This window comes from Maniola jurtina, chromosome W (genome assembly GCF_905333055.1).
Source record: "Maniola jurtina chromosome W, ilManJurt1.1, whole genome shotgun sequence".
NCBI lineage: Eukaryota > Metazoa > Arthropoda > Insecta > Lepidoptera > Nymphalidae > Maniola > Maniola jurtina.
In genome coordinates this window covers 1,740,914-1,761,497 of record NC_060057.1, presented here as the reverse complement: position 1 = coordinate 1,761,497, position 20,584 = coordinate 1,740,914, and the positions used below count along the sequence as shown (strand labels likewise).

Sequence of the window (20,584 nt, the reverse complement as noted above, 5' to 3'; positions counted from 1 at the left end):
GGTGAACACACACTAATTATCCAAGCCGAATGCATCGAATGAGTTAAACGAAACGACTTTTACAATTTTGTTTATGAAATCTTTTGAAATCTCGCACACTTCCTCGCGTTGAATTGTTCGAATCGGAACTATCGAGGTTTCATGAGATTTCATATACAGAATTCTAAAATTCGTTTCGTTCGGTTCGTTCGGCTCGGATAAGTGTGGATTCATCTTAAAGATCTTTTGGCACTTGAGTGAGGGCGCTATTGTAGCTTATGCCGACTCAACACAGAGAACTATCAACAAATGCGGCTTTAGTTCCGATTTTTTGGCCCTGCGCCAAAAGAGCCTTGTCAGTTGTTGGACTGTATTTGTACTAAGTATTGCATTGTTTATAAGGTTTATTGTGGTGTTTACTTATTGTACCTGTATTTATATTGATTATTGAATATTACTTATTGTTGTTTGATTTCCTATTTTTTTTTTTATCTCCACTTTTGCTATTAATAATGGGACACCGATAGGCGATAACGCCATTTATGAAGACCCTGGTATCCCTACCGGTACTGGCTACTGATTAGGTACTGATCGAAGCTCTACTATTGACCACGTAGAACGTAGTGATTATATTCTCTTTGCACGGATTGAATACGGAATCCACGACTCCCACTGAATTGAGATGTGTTAATTGTGGCACCGCTGTACCTAAATAAAAGGAGTAGGCATAATAGCCTTGAATTTGTAGAGGTTATGTAAGTAATACAACACAGGATTGCACCCCAAGTGGTATGTATTCAGTACAGCTATTTTGATTTCACTCAAATATTTATTTAGGATAAAGTCGCAGATATGTTGTTGAATAAGTTCTGAATGAATAGGTACCTGAATGAATACATGGTTATTATCAGGGGATAATACCTAGTAACATTTTCATTGAAGACAAATGCGTATTGTGCTTGTGGGCAGTAACATTGCCTTAATTCATTATTCATATTTTTCATAATAAAATTGTACTTACTATCTTTATTAGGTTATTCTTATTTTTTTGAGTGTGACAAGATTTTCGTTGTTAACAGGTGACTGAGACCACCAGTGTGCCTCTTTTGCTGGACTCTATTTAGTGTTTCATTAAAAAGTACTTTAACAAATGTTTTTTGTATTTGGGCATTTAAGTGAGCTATGGTATTTGAGTGATACCTTGTCTTGCTCTAAGAAGAGACATACTCAGTAGTAAGCAGCAATAGGATTGAGACGATGTCTTACATAGTTAAAACCCCTTTAACTTCATTCTGTTGTCATAATAAATAAATACTTTTATTTTAGTACATTACATGGTATGGCATTTTAAGTTTATCTGTTTATTTTAGCTGCATGGATCTGATGAAATCTGCCACCCCTGTTGGCAAAAAGTGATGGATTGAGAGCATATGCTCTTGAACCACCTCAACAAGGATCACCAATTGTTTACCGAACTGGAAAAGAACACCTGATACCCAAGGCTATTATTTTTTTCTAGATTAATTCACTGGAAATATTATTATTAGAATAAGATAAGCCTTTATTAACTGAATTAAATTACATTAATGCTATGTACATAATATTATATTTCAAACAAATAAATAATATTTTAGTTTTTGACACTGGTGTTTTATTTGTTTTGCTTTTTCTCTTTATTTAGAGTGCTCATGGGATAGGCCTCATCCCGGATTCTCCATAAATGTCTTTCTTTGGCTTTTCTTTGCCGTGTATTTCCTTATGTTCTGTATGTCAACCTCCCATCTCGTGACAGGGGTGACTTCTTTTTCTCTTTCTCGTTCTTGGGTAACATTCTGTAACTGGTTTTGTCCACTTATTTCTCTTGTCTCTCATAAAGTGCTCTCTCTGTCCATTTTCACTTCAGTTTTTAAATGATGATTGATAAATCTCTCACTTTTGTTCTGTTTCTAATAGTAGAGAGCCTGTTTTTTTTTTTTAATTTGAAGCATACTTCTCTATATTATTTTGACAAATCCTAAGTTTCTTAAGGTTTTTATCAGTTAGACTACCTATGTCTGGCAACCATAAGTCAGACATAGAAGGATGCATACGTTGAATACTTTGGCTTTTTTAGATATGGGAATATCTTTGTTTAGCATAATTTCCTTTAGATTCCAGTATTTTTTCCATGTTTTATATAATTTAACTTCTGCTTAATTTTTTTGATGTTTGATTTGTTGGTGATATTGTTTGTCCTAGATATTCTAGATATGTATTCATCTACACATTTCAGTATATTTGATCTTAGCCTATCTTAGCCTGATAGTTTCTTTTTGGGAGTTTGTCATATCTAGATCTAATCTTGGTTTTGTCTTCATTCATGGATAACCTATCCTTTTCACTTTCTGTGTCTTATTGTTCTATCCATAATCTGGAGCGATTGTGCATTATTTGATAATAGGATCAGGTCATCAGCAAACTTTAGGTGATTCAGTTTTTCTCCATTTAACTATGTTTAAACCATAATTGTTCCAAATAAATCTGGATATAATTATTTTCAAGTACTTCCGAGAAAAGCTTTGATGATATTATGGGCCTTCCTTGTTTCACGCTTTTTAGAATCCTAAACTTTCTTCTCGGCTGCTCAAGTTGTATTTTTGCCGTACCTACCTACTGTTTTTGTACATTTCTTTTATGATTTGTATGTATTTTTTGGCAATACCCTATTCTAATAGAATTTTCCACATATCTTGCTGTATTTTATTGAGTCAAATTTGTTGTAGTAGGTAAAATGTACGAGTACGGAATCCTTAATGCGCGAGTTTGACTCGCACTTGGCCGGTTTTTTGAGATAGGATAGCTCGTGTCACTTCACTTTTCAGTATAGGTACATGGGATGCTTTTTTTCATTCTGTTTGTCATAGTTTAGTTCTATTTCTTCAGTCTCGTCCTCCACCTTCCTCAACTTGCCACCCTTTTTATATCGGTTCATCTTGCATAAGGGCACAGAACGCAACGCCATGACTCATTCATGACCACAAATGGAATGAAACCTTGGAAACCTTTTAGAAATAATTATTTACTTATTTAAATTGGTTTATTAAATCAAAAGATAATTAGGTAATATAGTAAGTTCGTTTAAATAATTTAAAATTATTGATAATGATGATTGATTAGGTTCTTTTATTCCCTGAGAAACATAAGACTGCAATGCTTTTGTTTTGGATTACCTACTTTCAAATCTATAAGTACTTAATATTATAAATGTGAAAGTGTGTTTGTTTGTCTGTCAGTCTGCTACTTTTTCACAACCCAATAGTTTAACCGATTCGGACGAAATTGGGTACAGATTTACCTTATATCCCGTGGATGGACATAGACTACTTTTTATCCCGGAAAGTCAAAGAGGTCCCACGGGATTTCTAAAGATCTATCCGCTTACTGATTTGTAGGTATGACATTTGGTACCGAAGTAGCTTGTGTCCTTGTAATTGACATAGGTAAATTTTACCGGAAAATCAAACAGTTCCCATATGAGATCTTTAAAAACGACGAAGTCGTAGGCATCCTATAGTTACATACTTATATTATTTTAAGTTATTTATATGTGAAAAAATAATAGGAGATCTAATGGAGCTAAGTAAAATACGAAACATCACTTTACTGCAATCTGCATCTAATTAAGTATTTTTTTCGGCCCTGGATATCACTCCTTTAGTGTCATAATTAAGAAAGTTAAAAAACCGGTCAAGTGTGAATCAGACTCGCGCACCGAGGGTTCCGTACTCGGGTATTATTTCGGACATTTTATACGATAAATCAATAACTATTGTGCATACAAATAAATAAAAATCTATTTTAGAATGTGCAAATAAAGCCCTTTCATATGATATCCCACTTGGTATAGTTATATTACTTTGAAAATTGAAACATGTAATGTAACCACTTAACGGTTTTCAGGTTTATTCTTTTACTTATGCTATGAGTACCCTATAGATTTTCTTGACAGACATGACGGACGGAGGGATGGACAGACGGACGGACAGACAGATAGACAGACGGACAGACAACAAAGTGATTTTATAAGGGTTCTGTTTTTTCTTTTAAGGTAACAAACCTTAAAAAAACATATATGCCTGGTATAGACTGTAGAGTAACTGTTATATGCAGTGAATGAAAATTGACGCTTCAAAATGTAATTTTTATTTGATCAGTCTAATCTCGATAGTGATATGACATATTCACTTACATTTAATATTCGTCACATCTACATCTTCTATGGAAAAACAAACTCCGCCATTTTGATTTTTTTTTTTCTATTCATCGAGTAGACCTTCAGATCCTGTTCATCCTTTGATAAGAAACCAGTCTTCCATCTTTTAAACCCTCCGAGGTGGGTAACGACGAAATGGCAGCTACTTTTTTTTCGCCATTTTGTTATTTTTTCAGCTCACTGCCAATCGGATGGCGTTTTGAGTGACATTTGCTCGAGCACCCCTCACCTATCTTCAATACCTTAAGCATGCCCTTCACCCGTCTCCGAAATCCTCAATCATCAGCTCTCTCCATATTTTCCACCGAAAGATTTTTTTTTTTTTGTTTATACGGAATCATTATTGAAAAAAAAACTAATTTCATACAATATTTTACAAAAGGAATTTTTGGGGAAAATCTCGAAAATCACCCCAAATGTGGCAACTCTGTTTGCATATTTCGATACTGCCAGCTGAGTCACACAATTGATTCATAGGACTTTGTCTGTGGTGGCGTTTGTTGGCGCGCGTGTTGTGACTTTCTGGAGTGTTTTTTTGTTAGAAGTGGCCGGTTTTTGTGTCCCGCTGGTGTTTATTGGTGGTGGAACTGACCGAGGAACTGACTGAGAAGCGCTCTAAAGGGGCGCCGCGTGTATGTCGGCGGGCGCCAGCACAGACGAAGTCCATACTTATACATATAGTTTTCCTAACTTGTAAATAACTACACACTTGACATTTGCTAATCAGTGTAAAGCCAAACGAGAGAAGAAAAAAAAAATTGATTCATACATGTCGACTGTCCAAAATGTTGCCTACTGCCTCAAAAACATAATAAAAATATCAAAAAATTCTAAAAAAATACAAAATTTTTTGAAAAACTTTATTGTATTAAACTGAATTTATTTATTAAGAAACATAATTCACCCTGGAAACCCCATAAAACAACACTCATGTATTTTTTTTGTTGTAAAAAGTGCATGTTGGCCATCTTAGATATCAAAATAAATATCTTAATCAAAATCAGCTCCCCGTAAAACCAAGTAAATGACACCCATATCCATTTTTTGATAAAAGTGCATGACCGCCATCTTGAATTTCAAAATAAATGTCATAAACAAAATCAGTTCGTCGGAAAACCCAGAAATCAATACCCATATCTATTTTTTAAAAAATGCATGTTCGTCATCTTTAATTTGAAAATAAATGCTACCATCAAAATCAACACCCTGGGAAACGTTAAAAACGATTCCCTTATATAATTTTCAAAAAAAATGCATGCCCACCATCTTGAATTTGAAAATAAATAAATAAATAAATAAATCTTTACTATCTGAACAGAACATTATTTACAGACTTTGGTGTGAGGCCCTGCCTCCTGATGAAGTGAAAACTGTGTTTCAGGAGGCAGTGTCTTCCCATAATATAGTGTACAGCACAATATAATATAATCACTTATAATAATTAAATTAAGTTTAAATTGAAAGTACTCGCAGGTAGGAGTGGAACCGCTTCACTGTGATATCTGCGCAGAGTCTGGTAGATAAAGAGTTTTCTTACCGAGAGTACGTCGCAATCTTCATATAATCTTGTAGTTGGAAAGATAAACGGATAAAACTTAATGACTTTGAGCAAGGCGCGTTGAGCCCGCTCAACCTCAAGATTATGCGTTTTAGCAGCTCCACCCCAGGCACAGATGCAGTAGCTGAGGACACATTCGCCAAGGGATTTATAAAGCTTGATTAACATATAAATGAATGTCATCATCAAAATCAGCACCCTGGAAAATCCTGAAAACGACACCAATATCTATTTTTTGTGAAAAGTGTAAGTCCGCCATCTTGGATTTGAAAATGAATGTCAGTATCAAAATCAACACCCTGGAAAACCCTGAAAACGACGTCCATATTATTTTTTGTACAAACGGGGTAGTTGAGGATATTAATTTAGTAGAGTGCGTGGGAGAACGGACCACTAAAAGTGATCCACGAGCATGCAGAGTTTGTTTCACCGAGTAGACCTTCGGATCCTAATCATCTTCTGCCAGGAAACCACTCTTCCATCTTTTACTCCCTCTGAGATGGACACCAACGAAATTTGTATGGCGGCCATCTTGGTTTTCCAATTTTTTCCACTTTTTCTATTAATCGCATACTACTTTCTTCAAAGATTTCGAATTCAACGAAATCATTTGGATAACAAAAGAGTTGCAAAAATCACATCGGCCGCTTCATATGACGGCCATCTTGTTTTTCCAATTTTTTCCACTTTTTTATTACTTGTTTACTACATTCTTTAAAAAGTGCGAGTTTCAATGAAATCGGTTGGAAAACAAAAAAGTTGCAAAAATCACGTCGGTCGCCATCTTGTTTTTTCGAAATGTCATAATTTTTCCCTACTCATATTCCGTACCCAAACATATGTCCCATACATTAATGTATCGTTTTCTTTCTCTTTCTAGGAGAAAAATTATGTCAATGAGACATTTAATATTCTCCATACATTTTCTACGGGAAACTAAATTACACCATTTTGAATTTTTTTTTCCATTCATCGAGTAGACCTTCGAATCCTGATCATCTTTTGCCAAGAAACTACTCTTTCATCTTTTGTACCCTGCGAGATGGACGCCGACGAAATTTGTGCGGCCGCCATCTTGTATTTCCGTTTTTTTCCACTTTTTCTATTAATCGTTTACTATTTTCTTCAAATGTTGCGAATTTCAACAAAATCGGTTGGAAAACAAAAGAGTTGCAAAAATCACGTCGGCCGCCATCTTGTTTTTCTAAAACGTCATAATTTTTCTCTACTCATATCGTGCACTTAAACATATCTCTCGAATATCATCGTATCGTTTTCTGTTTCTTTCTAAGAGAATGAGGCATTCATAATCGTCATACAAAATGTATGGAAAAATAAATTCCGCCATTTTGAATTTTTTTCTATTCATCGAGTAGACCTTCGGACCCTGATCATCTTTTGCCATGAAACCACTCTTCCATCTTTTATAGCCTCCGAGATAGACACCGACGAAATTTGTAAGGCGGCCATCTTGTTTTTCCAAAATTTTCCACTTTTTCTATTAATCGTTTGGTACTTTCTTCAAAGATTGTGAGTTTCAACGAAATCGGTTGGAAAACAAAAGAGTTACAAAAACCATATAGGCCGCCATCTTGTTTTTTTGAAATGTCATAGTTTTTACCGACTCTCATCCCGCACCCGAACATATCTTCCAAACATCATCGTATCGTTTCTTGTCTCTTTCTAGGAGAATGAGGCATTCAATATTCGCCATACAAAATGTATGGAAAATTAAATTCCGCTATTTTGAATTTTTTTTCTATTCATCGAGTAGACCTTCGGACCCTGATCATCTTTTGCCACGAAACCACTCTTCCATCTTTTGTAGCCTCCGAGATAGACACCGACGAAATTTGTACGGCGGCCATCTTGTTTTTCCACAATTTTCCACTTTTTATATTAATCGTTTACTACATTCTTTAAAGATTGCGAGTTTCAACGAAATCGGTCGAAAAACAATAGAGTTGCAAAAATCATATAGGCCGCCATCTTGTTTTTCTGAAATATCATAATTTTCCCCTACTCATATCGCGCATCCGAACATATCTCCCATACATCAATGTATCGTTTTCTGTCTCTTTCTAGGAGAATGAGGCATTCAATATTCGCCATACAAAATGTATGGAAAAAAAAATTCCGCCATTTTGGATTTTTTTTCTATTCATCGAGTAGACCTTCAGATCCTGATCATCTCTTGCCAAGAAACCTCACTTCCATCTTTTATACCCTCCGAGCTGGACACCAGCGAAATTTGTATGGCGGCCATCTTTTCTTCGCCATTTTGAATTTTTTTCAGCTTTTTGGCAATTGGATGACGTCATGAATGACATTTGCTCGAGCACCCCCCGCCTATCTTCAATACCTTAAGCGGGCCCTCCACCCGTCTCCGAAACCCTCAATCATCAGCTCTCTCCATAATTTTGGCTTACTAACTTTTTGTTTTCTATACGACACCATCAGTGAAAAAAAAAATTTTCATACAAAATTTTACAGGAGTTTCTTAGTTGAAAATCTCGAAAATCTCCCCAAAACTGGCAACACCGACTGCATATCTCTATACTGCCAGCCGAGATACACAATCGATTCATACATATTGACTTTCCAAAATGTTGCCAACTGCCTCAAAAACTTGATCAAAATTTCGAAAAGTTAAAAAAAATACAAAATGGCCGCCAGCTCGTTTCACAGAAAGATTTTACACGGTTTCATAATTTTCCTATGAACTACAGGATATACCGCTTCCGATGACGTTTCAATCTTGCCTCTCGCTCGCACCCACGCGAAAGGGGATACCGTGAAAAAGACCGTGTCGAAAATCACTTTTACTTTGATAAATTCCAGTGTTGCCAGTCTCTGGTAACAAAAGTACCTAAATGTCATTTGCATGAGCAAAACACATAATCGCTCATACTCGGATTTTGCTAAAAGTGCGTATTTCGATTTTTTACAATTTCCCGAAAATCTTGAAATTTCCCTAAAAATGGGGTAATTTTTTTCCTTCAAACTATACCTCGAGCCTGTACGTACAATCGTTTCATAGAAGCCGAATCGCTCTGATGTTGCCAACTTTGAGATATTCGAATTTTAAAATTGCGTTTTTTCGTACCTCTAACATAATGGCCGCCACGACAGCCGCCATCTTGAATTTTTAAAAACCACTCCCGTTTTGTCAAAATACAGGATAATCGTGGGCGAAACCAGAAAAAATAATTATCCTCGATTACCCCGTCTCGGATCTGTGGCGCTGCGGTTAGAGGTCGAAAAATGAAAATTTTGAAAACGCTCCATCTCGGCCGCCATTTTGTTTTTCCAATTTTTTCCACATTTTCTGGTAACCGTTTACTACTTTCTACAAAGTTTGCAAAATTCAAAAAAATCGGTTGGAAAACAACGGAGCTGCAAAAATCCCGTCGGCCGCCATCTTGTTTTTCTGAAATGTCATAATTTTTCCCCAGAGGACTCCCGAATCCGACCACATCTCCCCTACATCATTATATCATTTTCCGTCTCTTTCTAGGAGAACAATTATGTCAATGAGTGAGTGGTAATTGAGCTATATATAGTATAACTAGTGTTTTGCTCGGTGCGCGAGCTGCTAAAGCAGCTCGCGTGACGTGGTTGGGTTAACTTTATTATACTAAACCAACTTTATATATTAAGAAACACAATTCACCCCAAAAAACCCACAAAACGACACCCATATCGATTTTATTCTTAAGAAATGCATGTCCGCCATCTTGGATTTCAAAATAAATGTCGTTATCAAAATAAACACCCTGTAAAACTCTGAAAACGACATCCATATCATTTTTTGTAAAAACGGGGTAGTTGAGGATAATAATTCAGTAGGGTGCGTGGGTGCGCGGACCACTAAAGTGGTCCGCGAGCATGCAGAGTTTGTCCCACCGAGTAGACCTTCGGACCCTGATCATCTTTTGCCACGAAACCACTCTTCCATCTTTTATAGCCTCCGAGATAGACACCGACGAAATTTGAACGGCGGCCATCTTGTTTTTTCAAATTTTTCCACTTTTTCTATTAATCGTTTACTACATTCTTCAAAGATTGCGAGTTTCAACGAAATCGGTTGGAAAACAAAAGAGTTGCAAAAATCATATAGGCCGCCATCTTGTTTTTCTGAAATATCATAATTTTTCCCTACTCATATCGCGCATCCGAACATATCTCTCATACATCAATGTATCGTTTTCTGTCTCTTTCTAGGAGAATGAGACATTCAATATTCGCCATACATTTTCTATGGGAAAATAAATTCCGCCATTTTGAATTTTTTTTCTATTCATCGAGTAGACCTTCGGACCCTGATCATCTCTTGCCAAGAAACCACACTTCCATCTTTTATACCCTCCGAGCTGGACACCGGCGAAATTTGTATGGCGGCCATCTTTTCTTCGCCATTTTGAATTTTTTTCCAGCTTTTTGGCAATTGGATGACGTCATGAATGACATTTGGTCGAGCACCCCCCACCTATCTTCAATACCTTAAGCGGGCCCTTCACCCGTCTCCGATATCCTCAATCATTAGCTCTCTCCATAATTTTGGCTTACTAAGTTTTTGTTCTCTATACGACACCATCAGTGAAAAAAAAACTTTTCATACAAAATTTTACAGGAGTTTCTTAGTTGAAAATCTCGAAAATCTCCCCAAAAGTGGCAACACCGGTTGCATATCTCCATACTGCCAGCAGAGATACACAATCGATTCATACATGTTAACTTTCCAAAATGTTGCCAACTGCCTCAAAAACGCGATCAAAATTTCAAAAAATTAAAAAAAATACAAAATGGCCGCCAACTCGTTTCACAGAAAGATTTTACACGGTTTCATAATTTTCCTATTAACTACAGGATATACTGCTCCCGATGACGTTTCAATCTCTCATCTCGCTCGCACCCAGGCGAACCGATCGCCCCTAAAAAAGACCACGTCGAAAATCACTTTTGCTTTGATAAATTTTAGTGTTGCCAGTCGCCGGCGACAAAAGTACCTAAATGTTATTTTCACGAGCAAAACACGTAATCGCTCATACTCGGATTTTGCTAAAAGTGCGTATTTCGATTTTTTACAATTTCCCGAAAATCTTGAAATTTCCCTAAAAATGGGGTAATTTTTTTCCTCCAATCTATACCTCGAGCCTATACGTACAATCGCTTCATAAAAACCGAATCGCTCCGATGTTGCCAACTTTGAGATATTTAACTTTTAAAATTGCGTTTTTTTGTACCTCGAACAAAACGGCCGCCATGACAGCCGCCATCTTGAATTTTTAAAAACCACTCCCGTTTTGTCAAAATACAGGATAATCGTGGGCGAAACACGAAAAAATAATTATACTCGACTTCTCCGTCTTGGATCAGTGGCGCCGCGGTTAGGGATCGAAAAATGAAAATTTTGAAAACGCTCCAGCTCGGCCGCCATCTTGTTTTTCCAATTTTTTTCACATTTTCTATTAACCGTTTACTACTTTTTTCAAAGATTGCGAAATTCGACAAAATCGGTTAGAAAACAACGGAGCTGCAAAAATCACCTCGGCCGCCATCTTGTTTTTCCGAAATGTCATAATTTTTCCCCAGAGGGTTCCCGAATCCGAACACATCTCCCCTACATCACTATATCATTTTCCTTCTCTTTCTAGGAGAACAATTATGTCAATGAGTGAGTCAGTGAGTGAGTGGTAATCGAGCTATATATAGTACTAGTGTTTTGCTCGGTGCGCGAGCTGCTAAAGCAGCTCGCGTGACGTGGTTAGGTTGATAAGTATTAAAACGAATTTATTTATTAAGATTCAAAATTCACCCCAAAAACACCATAAAACGACACCCATATCGATTTTTTTCTTAAAAAATGCATGACCGCCATCTTGGATTTCAAAATAAATGTCGTTATCAAAATCAGCGCCCTGGAAAACTCCGAAAACGACATCCATATCATTTTTTTTAAAAATGGGGTAGTTGAGGTTAATAAAGTAGGGTGCGTGGGTGCGCGGACCACTAAAGTGGTCCGCGAGCATGCAGAGTTTGTTCCACCGAGTAGACCTTCGGACCCTGATCATCTTTTGCCAAGAAACCATTCTTCCATCTTTTATAGCCTCCGAGATAGACACCGACGAAATTTGTACGGCGGCCATCTTGTTTTTCCAAAATTTTCCACTTTTTCTATTAATCGTTTACTATTTTCTTCAAAGATTGCGAGTTTCAACGAAATCGGTTGGAAAACAAAAGAGTTACAAAAATCATATAGGCCGCCATCTTGTTTTTTTGAAATGTCATAATTTTTCCCGATTTCCATCCCACACCCGAACATATCTCCCATACATCAATGTATCGTTTTCCGTCTCTTTCTAGGAGAATGAGACATTGAATATTCGCCATACATTTTCTATGGGAAAATAAATTCCGCCATTTTGAATTTTTTTTCTATTCATCGAGTAGACCTTCGGACCCTGATCATCTCTTGCCAAGAAACCACACTTCCATCTTTTATACCCTCCGAGCTGGACACCGGCGAAATTTGTATGGCGGCCATCTTTTCTTCACCATTTTGAATTTTTTTTCAGCTTTTTGGCAATTGGATGATGTCACGAATGACATTTGCTCGAGCACCCCCCACCTATCTTCAATACCTTAAGCGGGCCCTCCACCCGTCTCCGAAACCCTCAATCATCAGCTCTCTCCATAATTTTGGCTTACTAAGTTTTTGTTCTCTATACGACACCATCAGTGAAAAAAAAATTTTTCATACAAAATTTTACAGGAGTTTCTTAGTTGAAATTCTCGAAAATCTCCCCAAAAGTGGCAACACCGGTTGCATATCTCCATACTGCCAGCCGAGATACACAATCGATTCATACATATTGACTTTCCAAAATGTTGCCAACTGCCTCAAAAACGTGATCAAAATTTCGAAAAATTCAAAAAATTACAAAATGGCCGCCAACTCGTTTTGCAGAAATAAATTACATCGTTGTACAACTTTCCCATTAACTACAGGATATACCGCTCCCGATGACGTTTCAATCTTTCATCTCGCTCGCACCCACGCGAAATGATCGTCCCTGAAAAAAGACAATGTCGAAAATCACTTTTGCTTCGATAAATTCCAGTGTTGCCAGTCCTCGGCGACGAAAATACCTAAATGTCATTTGCACGAGCAAAACACGTAATCGCTCATACTCGAATTTTGCAAAAAGTCCGTATTTCGATTTTTTTCAATTTCCCGAAAATCTTGAAATTTCCCCAAAAAATGGGGTAATTTTTTTCCTCATATCTATACCTCGAGCCTATACGTACAATCGCTTGATAGAAGCCGAATCGCTCCGATGTTGCCAACTTTGAGATATTTAACTTTTAAAATTGCGTTTTTTCGTACCTCTAATATAATGGCCGCCACGACAGCCGCCATCTTGAATTTTTAAAAACCACTCCCATTCCGTCAAAATTCAGGATAATCGTAGACAAAACCAGAAAAAAATTATTAGTTTCAATTTCCCGTTTTGGATCTGTGGCGCCGCGGTTCGGGGTCGAAAAATCGAAATTTTCAAAACGCTACGGCTCGGCCGCCATCTTGTTTTTCCAATTTTTTCCACATTTCCCATTAATCGTTTACTATTTTCTTCAAAGATTGCAAAATTCAACGAAATCGGTTGGAAAACAACGGAGCTGCAAAAATAACGTCGGCCGCCATCTTGTTTTTCCGAAATGTCATAATTTTTCCCCAGTCGACTCCCCCATCCGAACACATCTCCCCTACATCACTATATCATTTTCCGTCTCCTTCTAGGAGAACAATTATGTCAATGAGTCAGTCAGTGAGTGAGTGGTAATCGAGCTATATATAGTATAATAACTAGCTTTTGCTCGGTGCGCGAGCTGCTAAAGCAGCTCGCGTGACGTGGTAAGGTTAACTTTATTTTATAAAACCAAATTGATTTATTAAGATACATAATTCACCCCGAAAAAACCCATAAAATGACAGGCATTTCTATTTTTTGTAGAAAATGTAAGTCCGCCATCTTGGATTTAAAAATAAATGTCATTATCAAAATCAGCACCCTGGAAAACCCTGAAAACGACATCCATTTTATTTTTTGTAGATTAGGATAATAATTTAGTAGGGTGCGTGGGTGCGCGGACCACTAAAGTGGTCCGCGAGCATGCAGAGATTGTTTCACAATTAGACCTTCGGACGCTGATCATCTTTTGCCAAGAAACCACTCTTCCATCTTTTATAGCCTCCGAGATAGACACCGACGAAATTTTTACGGCGGCCATCTTGTTTTTCCAAAATTTTTCACTTTTTCTATTAATCGTTTACTATATTCTTCAAAGATAGCGAGTTTCAACGAAATCGGTTGGAAAACAAAAGAGTTGCAAAAATCATATAGGCCGCCATCTTGTTTTTCTGAAATGTCATAATTTTCCCCTACTCATATCGCGCATCCGAACATATCTCCCATACATCAATGTATCGTTTTCTGTCTCTTTCTAGGAGAATGAGGCATTCAATATTCGCCATACAAAATGTATGGAAAAAAAAATCCGCCATTTTGGATTTTTTTTCTATTCATCGAGTAGACCTTCGGATCCTGATCATCTCTTGCCAAGAAACCTCACTTCCATCTTTTATACCCTCCGAGCTGGACACCGGCGAAATTTGTATGGCGGCCATCTTTTCTTCGCCATTTTGAATTTTTTTTCAGCTTTTTGGCAATTGGATGACGTCATGAATGACATTTGCTCGAGCACCCCCCGCCTATCTTCAATACCTTAAGCGGGCCTTCCACCCGTCTCCGAAACCCTCAATCATCAGCTCTCTCCATAATTTTGGCTTACTAAGTTTTTGTTCTCTATACGACACCATCAGTGGAAAAAAAAATTTTCATACAAAATTTTACAGGAGTTTCTTAGTTGAAAATCTCGAAAATCTCCCCAAAAGTGGCAACACCGGTTGCATATCTCCATACTGCAAGCCGAGATACACAATCGATTCATACATATTGACTTTCCAAAATGTTGCCAACTGCCTCAAAAACGTGATCAAAATTTCGAAAAATTAAAAAAAATACAAAATGGCCGCCAACTCGTTTCACACAAAGATTTTACACGGTTTCATAATTTTCCTATTAACTACAGGATATACTGCTCCCGATGACGTTTCAATCTTTCCTCTCGCTCGCACCCACACGAAAGGGGATACCGTGAAAAAGACCGTGTCGAAAATCACTTTTACTTTGATAAATTCCAGTGTTGCCAGTCTCCGGTGACAAAAATACCCAAATGTCATTTGTACGAGCAAAACACATAATCACTCATACTCGGATTTTGCTAAAAGTGCGTATTTCTATTTTTTACAATTTCCCGAAAATCTTGAAATTTCCCTAAAAGTGGGGTAATTTTTTCCCTTCGATCTTTACCCCGAGTTTAGACGTACAACCGCTTCATAGAAGCCGAATCGCTCCGATGTTGCCAGCTTTGAGATATTTAACTTTTAAAATTGCGATTTTTCGTACCTCTAACTTAACGGCCGCCATGACAGCCGCCATCTTGAATTTTTAAAAACCACTCCCGTTTTGTCAAAATACAGGATAATTGTGGGCGAAACACGAAAAAATAATTATCCTCGACTTCTCCGTCTTGGATCAGTGGCGCCGCGGTTAGGGATCGAAAAATCAAAATTTTGAAAACACTACGGTTCGGCCGCCATCTTGTTTTTTCAATTTTTTCGACATTTTCCATTAATCGTTTACTATTTTCTTCAAATATTGCAAAATTCAACGAAATCGGTTGGAAAACAACGGAGCTGCAAAAATCACGTCGGCCGCCATCTTGTTTTTCCGAAATGTCATAATTTTTCCCCAGAGGGTTCCCGAAACCGAACACAACTCCCCCACATCATTATATCATTTTCCGTCTCCTTCTAGGAGAACAATTATGTCAATGAGTCAGTGAGTCAGTCAGTGGTAATTGAGCTATATATAGTATAATAACTAGTGTTTTGCTCGGTGCGCGAGCTGCTAAAGCAGCTCGCGTGACGTGGTAAGATTATTATTATATTAAACCAAATTTATTTATTAAGATACACAATTCACCCCGAAAACCCCCATAAAATGACAGGCATTTCTATTTTTTGTAGAAAATGTAAGTCCGCCATCTTGGATTTCAAAATAAATGTCGTTATCAAAATCAGCGCCCTGGAAAACTCTGAAAACGACATCCATATCATTTTTTTTGTAAAAATGGGGTGGTTGAGATTAATAAAGTAGGGTGCGCGGGTGCGCGGACCACTAAAGTGGTCCGCGAGCATGCAGAGTTTGTTCCACCGAGTAGACCTTCGGACCCTGATCATCTTTTGCCAAGAAACCACTCTTCCATCTTTTATAGCCTCCGAGATAGACACCGACGAAATCTGTACGGCGGCCATCTTGTTTTTTCAAAAAATTCCACTTTTTCTATTAATCGTTTACTACATTCTTCAAAGATTGCGAGTTTCAACGAAATCAGTTGGAAAACAAAAGAGTTGCAAAAATCATATAGGCCGCCATCTTGTTTTTCTGAAATGTCATAATTTTTCCCTACTCATATCGCGCACCGAAACATATCTCCCCTACATTATCGTATCGTATTCCGTCTCTTTCTAGGAGAATGAGACATTCAATATTCGCCATACAAAATGTATGGGAAAATAAATTCCGCCATTTTGAATTTTTTTTCTATTCATCGATTAGACCTTTGGATCCTGATCCTCTTTTGCCAAGAATTCGCACCTCCATCTTTTATACCCTCCGAGCTGGACGCCGGCGAAATATGTATGGCGGCCATCTTTTCTTCGCCATTTTGAATTTTTTTTCAGCTTTTTGGCAATTGGATGACGTCATGAATGACATTTGCTCGAGCACCCCCCACCTATCTTCAATACCTTAAGCGGGCCCTTCACCCGTCTCCGATATCCTCAATCATCAGCTCTCTCCATAATTTTGGCTTACTAAGTTTTTGTTTTCTATATGACACCATCAATGAAAAAAAAAAATTTCATACAAAATTTTACAGGAGTTTCTTAGTTGAAATTCTCGAAAATCTCCCTAAAAGTGGCAACACTGGTTGCATATCTCCATACTGCCAGCCGAGATACACAATCGATTCATATATATTGACTTTCCAAAATGTCGCCAACTGCCTCAAAAACGTGATCAAAATTTCGAAAAATTCAAAAAATTACAAAATGGCCGCCAACTCGTTTCGCAGAAATAAATTACATCGTTGTACAACTTTTCCAATAACTACAGGATATACCGCTCCCGATGACGTTTCAATCTCTCATCTCGCTCGCACCCACGCGAAATGATCGTCCCTGAAAAAGACAAATGTCGAAAATCACTTTTGCTTCGATAAATTCCAGTGTTGCCAGTCCTTGGCGACGAAAATACCTAAATGTCATTTGCACGAGCAAAACACGTAATCGCTCATACTCGAATTTTGCTAAAAGTGCGTATTTCGATTTTTTACAATTTCCCGAAAATCTTGAAATTTCCCCAAAAAATGGGGTAATTTTTTTCCTTCAATCTATACCTCGAGTCTATACGTACAATCGCTTCATAGAAGCCGAATCGCTCCGATGTTGCCAACTTTGAGATATTTAACTTTTAAAATTGCGTTTTTTCGTATCTCTAACATAATGGCCGCCACGACAGCCGCCATCTTGAATTTTTAAAAACCACTCCCATTCCGTCAAAATTCAGGATAATCGTAGACGAAACCAGAAAAAAATTATTAGTTTCAATTTCCCGTTTCGGATCCGTGGCGCCGCGGTTTGGGGTCGAAAAATCAAAATTTTGAAAACGCTACGGCTCGGCCGCCATCTTGTTTTTCCAATTTTTTCTACTTTTTTTATTAATCTTTAACCAGTTTCTTTAAAGATTGCAAAATTCAACGAAATCGGTTGGAAAACAACGGAGCTGCAAAACTCACATCGGCCGCCATCTTGTTTTTCTGAAATGTCATAATTTTTCCCCAGAGGGTTCCCGAAACCGAACACAACTCCCCAACATCATTATATCATTTTCCGTCTCTTTCTAGGAGAACAATTATGTCAATGAGTCAGTGGTAATTGAGCTATATATAGTATAACTAGTGTTTTGCTCGGTGCGCGAGCTGCTAAAGCAGCTCGCGTGACGTGGTAAGGTTAACTTTATTATATAAAACCAAATTGATTTATTAAGATACATAATTCACCCCGAAAAACCCCATAAAATGACAGGCATTTCTATTTTTTGTAGAAAATGTAAGTCCGCCATCTTGGATTTGAAAATTAATGTCATTATCAAAATCAGCACCCTGGAAAACCCTGAAAACGACATCCATATTATTTTTTGTAGATTAGGATAATAATTTAGTAGGGTGCGTGGGTGCGCGGACCACTAAAGTGGTCCGCGAGCATGCAGAGTTTGTTCCACTGAGTAGACCTTCGGACCCTAATCATCTTTTGCCAAGAAACCACTCTTCCATCTTTTATATTCTCCGAGATAGACACCGACGAAATTTGTACGGCGGCCATCTTGTTTTTCCAAAATTTTCCACTTTTTCTATTAATCGTTTACTACATTCTTCAAAGATTGCGAGTTTGAACGAAATCGGTTGGAAAACAAAAGAGTTGCAAAAATCATATAGGCCGCCATCTTGTTTTTCTGAAATGTCATAATTTTTCCCTACTCATATCGCGAACCAAAACATATCTCCCGAATATCATTGTATCGTTTTCTCTCTCTTTCTACGAGAATGAGACATTTAATATTCGCCATACAAAATGTATGGGAAAATAAATTCCGCCATTTTGAATTTTTTTTCTATTCATCGAGTAGACCTTTGAATCCTGATCCTCTTTTTCCAAGAAACCGCACCTCCATCTTTTATACCCTCCGAGCTGGACGCCGGCGAAATTTGTATGGCGGCCATCTTTTCTTCGCCATTTTGAATTTTTTTTCAGCTTTTTGGCAATTGGATGATGTCATGAATGACATTTGGTCGAGCACCCCACACCTATCTTCAATACCTTGAGCGGACCCTTCACCCGTCTCCGACATCCTCGATCATCAGCTATTTCCAAATTTTTCCTCGATTTTTTTTAAATTTTCTATACGAAACCATCAGTGGAAAAAAAATTTTCATACAAAATTTTACAGGAGGAGTTTTTGGGGAAAATTTCGAAAAACTCCCCAAATGTGGCAACACCATTTACATATTTCGATACTGCTGGTTGAGTCACACAATCGATTGATACATGTCGACTTTCCAAAATGTTGCCAACTGCTTCAAAAACGTGGTCAAAATTTCGAAAAATTAAAAAAAATACAAAATGGCCGCCAACTCGTTTCACAGAAAGATTATACACTGTTTCATAATTTTCCTATTAACTACAGGATATACCGCTCCCGATGACGTTTCAATCTCTCATCTCGCTCGCACCCACGCGAAAGGGGATACCGTGAAAAAGACCGTGTCGAAAATCACTTTTTCTTTGATAAATTCCAGTGTTGCCAGTCTCCGGCGACAAAAATACCGAAATGTCATTTGTATGATCAAAACACATAATCGCTCATACTCGGATTTTGCGAAAAGTCCGTATTTCGATTTTTTTCAATTTCCCGAAAATCTTGAAATTTCCCCAAAAAATGGGGTAATTTTTTTCCTCCAATCTATACCTCGAGCCTATACGTACAATCGCTTCATAGAAGCCGAATCGCTCCGATGTTGTCAACCTTGGGATATTTAACTTTAAAAATTGCGTTTTTTCGTACCTCTAACATAATGGCCGCCACGACAGCCGCCATCTTGAATTTTTAAAAACTACCCCCATTCCGTCAAAATTAAGGATAATCGTGGGCGAAACCAGAAAAAAATTATAAGTTTCAATTTCCCGTTTCGGATCTGTGGCGCCGCGGTTCGGGGTCGAAAAATCAAAATTTTCAAAACGCTGCGGCTCGGCCGCCATCTTGTTTTTCCAATTTTTTCTACATTTTCTATTAACCGTTTACTACTTTCTTCAAAGTTTGCAAAACTCAACGAAACCGGTTGGAAAACAACGGAGCTGCAAAAATCACATCGGCCGCCATCTTGTTTTTCTGAAATGTCATAATTTTTCCCCAGAGGGTTCGCGAATCCGACCACATCTCCCCTACATCACTATATCATTTTCCTTCTCTTTCTAGGAGAACAATTATGTCAATGAGTGAGTGAGTGAGTGAGTGGTAATTGAGCTATATATAGTATAATAACTAGTATTTTGCTCGGTGCGCGAGCTGCTAAAGCAGCTCGTGTGACGTGGTTAGGTTTATGAGTTGTATTAAACCGATTTTTTTTATATACGATACACAAATTACCCCGAAAACCCCATAAAACGACACCTATATCAATTTTTTTCTTAAAAAGTGCACGCCCGCCATTTTGGATTTCAAAATAAATGTCGTTATCAAAATCAGCAGCCTGGAAAACTCTGAAAACGACATCCATATCAATTTTTGTAAAAACGGGGTAGTTGAGGTTAATAAAGTAGGGTGCGTGGGTGCGCGGACCACTAAAGTGGTCCGCGAGCATGCAGAGTTTGTTCCACCAAGTAGACCTTCGGACCCTGATCATCTTTTGCCAAGAAACCACTCTTCCATCTTTTATAGCCTCCGAGATAGACACCGACGAAATTTGTACGGCGGCCATCTTGTTTTTCCAAAATTTTCCACTTTTTCTATTAATCGTATACTACATTCTTCAAAGATTGCGAGTTTCAA

At 37.7% G+C, this 20,584-nt stretch overlaps 2 long non-coding RNA genes across 2 annotated transcripts; one reads left to right on the top strand and one right to left on the bottom strand.

Annotated features, from left to right (window-relative positions):
- The first annotated feature begins 343 nt into the window (after window positions 1-343).
- LOC123879867 lies at window positions 344-1,620 on the top strand. The gene is made up of 2 exons (XR_006799079.1): window positions 344-768; window positions 1,350-1,620. It is a non-coding gene; the product is annotated as an uncharacterized LOC123879867 (long non-coding RNA).
- A 2,546-nt stretch (window positions 1,621-4,166) lies between these two features.
- Window positions 4,167-20,510, bottom strand: LOC123879894. Its single transcript, XR_006799087.1, has 3 exons — window positions 20,413-20,510; window positions 18,841-18,846; window positions 4,167-4,274 (listed from the first exon to the last, which is right to left on the bottom strand). It is a non-coding gene; the product is annotated as an uncharacterized LOC123879894 (long non-coding RNA).
- Window positions 20,511-20,584: the final 74 nt, after the last annotated feature.